This window comes from Pteropus alecto, unplaced genomic scaffold, assembly GCF_000325575.1.
Source record: "Pteropus alecto unplaced genomic scaffold, ASM32557v1 scaffold25, whole genome shotgun sequence".
In the NCBI taxonomy this organism is placed as follows: domain Eukaryota; kingdom Metazoa; phylum Chordata; class Mammalia; order Chiroptera; family Pteropodidae; genus Pteropus; species Pteropus alecto.
In genome coordinates, this window is record NW_006441955.1 from 15,818,228 (window position 1) to 15,821,211 (window position 2,984).

The following is a 2,984-nucleotide window of genomic DNA, read 5'->3' on the forward strand; positions in this document are numbered from 1 at the left end:
GGTTTGTTCTCCCTGCTCCTTGCCTCTGGAAATTTTTGACAAATACTGTTGACCCCACAACTATACACCATCCCACTACCTGCTCTTATTCCCTTGAGACTTGCTTCTGTGGTGTTAAGCATTGTTCCTTTTTAGAGGCATTTCTGTAAGACAGGAAACAGGTCCAGCTTTATAAGCATGCAACCTGGGCAGTTGTACAGGCCCCACACTCATAGGGTCCCATAATTGCTGTCTTGAAACTTATAATAATTTCATATTTAATTTTTTAATTTTTTAAGTGAAGTCTGATGGGACAATGGAGTATACTTTGGTGGTTTACAGCCTTGGCTCATGTGCTATTCTATTCTACCTCCTGCCACCTGCCTGCCTTTCCTGGACATGTTCTCACCCATTATTTCCCTGATCCCTGGTGTCCCAGAACGCATTCAATATCCCTCTCCCTGCCCCAACCCACAATCACAGTTGGCATCCATTCCCAGTGGGGGCCTTGACTCAGGTGCAGGAAGTTGGGCATGTGTGCCTGGCAGTGTCTCAGGCGGGACATAGTAGCAGCCATCCCTGTTGTAGGTTGGCATGGATATGACATGACAGACAGAGGCCATGTCTCAATGAGGGTGAGCTTCTTGTCCACTCCTGATCCAGGTGTCGAGCACATCCCAGTGCAGAGGTTTTAGTACACTTAGGGGTAGAGTCTCTCTATTGTGATTGGAACATTGGTACTGTGGGGAAGGGAAATATATGGCTTTCACAGAGCTTGGTCCTCTGGCTAGGGCATAGCACATCATTATGGCAGCTGGTAGGCAGGCATATCCCAGCAACTGGTAAGCTGTGCATGTGCCCTAAGTCATAGGGTGCAGGGCTCTGGAGTCCTGTGAGGGTCTGCACTGTCTTCCTGGTGTCCTCAGGCCTGAGGGAACACAACATTAAAGAGCAAATAAAACACACGATGTCATTCATTAATTGTGACAAATGTGCCATAAGAACAAAGATGTTAACAGTAAGAAATCCTGGATGTGGGGTATGTAGGAACTCTCTGTATTATCTTTGCAACTTTTCTGTAAATCTAGAACTATATTAAAATCAAAATCAAAAAGTTTAAGAAACAGAAATGACACCACTGAGAGAGAGAGAGAGAGAGAGAGAGAGAGAAACTCCAGAAGAAAGGAAAAAGCATCATAATTTACTGCCTTCAACAACATTTTTTCCTGATTTTTAAACAAGGAGCCCTGCATTTTTATTTTGTATTGGACTCTACAAATTATGTAGCTGGGCCTGATTATAAAAACCCTTGTTGGAGATGTAATTCTTCTATCTTCCTTTGTATTCCTCCCCACCCCCAAATGTCAGACTTTTGGGTTACTTTGATTGGCATTAATAATTATACTCTTATGGATCTATCAACTGCTAAGAACTGGCTACCATACCAGACACTTTATATATTTCATTTTAGTTAATCCCGTTATAACTTTGTGAGGCAAATATTTGTATGCTTATATTAAGATGTAAGAAATTGAGGTCCAGGAACACACAGTATGTGGTAGAAGAGAAAGTCAAAATGTGTGAGTCTCACTTCAAAGCTGGTGCTCTTTCCACTGTATGCAGATATTCCATTTAGCCTCTAGCTGCCCAAGTACTTGCAGACTGCTTGGGCAAGCACTTCCGTTTCCATTCTTCCAACTATTTACTGAGTATCTGCTAGATACCAAGTACTGGATCTGGTGCGAGAGCTACAGAGTTATAATGTGAAGATCAGTCCTGAGCTGCATTGGTCCTTTCCTTTGGCTCTGCCTATAATTATCAGGATTTTGATGCCCCCATACTTAGCCTACTCTGACATCCGTGTCTCCTGCTTTGGTTACTGTGATAAGAAGGCTTTTAAAAGGGACACAAAGTAAGTCTTAACTACATATTAAGAAACTGGGAAGGAACAAATCCTCGTTAACTTCAAGATGTAATATTTTTCAATTAAAAAATATATTGTGGTTGACTAGAATAAGAGAAGGCGGCAGAGTAAGGTCTTGTCACACCTATTGTCCAGTCGCTGACATCTCTGTATTTTATCAACTCATGGAACACATATGTGCCTGTTCTGTGTAATAGACAATGAATGAGTTGTGGCAGTAACACTTAATTGGATCTTTGAAGCGTCCTCCTACTTCTTTGTGCTTCTGCTACTATAATTACTATATTTCCCTTGTCAAGTATAAGTGGAAATTGGATCCCCTTTTTCTTCTTCATGAAGGAGAAATGTGATATATCATCATACAGTCGTTTTGCATATGAGCCTATTCAAAAGGCTCTGAGCAAGTCGCTCGCTCTCCACCATCCTGGTGAATGTCTGACCTTAGTAACCACGAACCACAGGTTGTGATGTGGAAGACACCAAGGTAGCAAGGCCTGAGTCGTTGGCAAGTGGTTGGACTTTTTCTTTTATGAGAGGCCCGATTGGGAGGGTTCTGTCACTTCAGGAAAAGCTTCCTTGGAAGAAATGCTCTTTGGAATGAAACAGAGGAGGGAAAGGGGTGTTTTGGGCATTCTAGTAAGTGGGGTGATTCTTTACATTGAAGCAGCATTGCAAAATCAAAGAGGAAGAAAGGAGGGAAGGTACATGCAAGTCTGCCTTGATGTAAGTTTTACTAAAAACACCTCAATTCTTGTCTGCCCAGTTTTGAGGAGTGTGAAAAAAAATGGAGGAAGTCACCTCCAGTGGTTTTGTGGGTTTTTTAAGTATGACATACAGGATATTGAATTTTAACCCCTGTTTATCCTGAAGGGAAGGCATATTTGAGGGATAAACAAAACACCTAGCCTTTGAAATGTGCATCTCTGGCCAGTCACTTGGAATCACTCTTCCATGTATATTCCCTTTTCTGCTTCAAGTGTGAGTGCTGCAAACATAAATCAATTCAAATAAAAATAAAAAGCTATGTGGTCTCCCAAGAATTTCTGTATGAACATATGAAAAATATATTCTAAATACAGCA

General features: G+C 41.6%; 1 protein-coding gene across 2 annotated transcripts in view; it reads left to right on the plus strand.

The window, feature by feature from the left end:
- The window catches only part of PDE4B (phosphodiesterase 4B), a 398,194-nt gene that overhangs the window by 354,641 nt on the left and 40,569 nt on the right, over nt 1–2,984 (plus strand). The window lies entirely within an intron of this gene.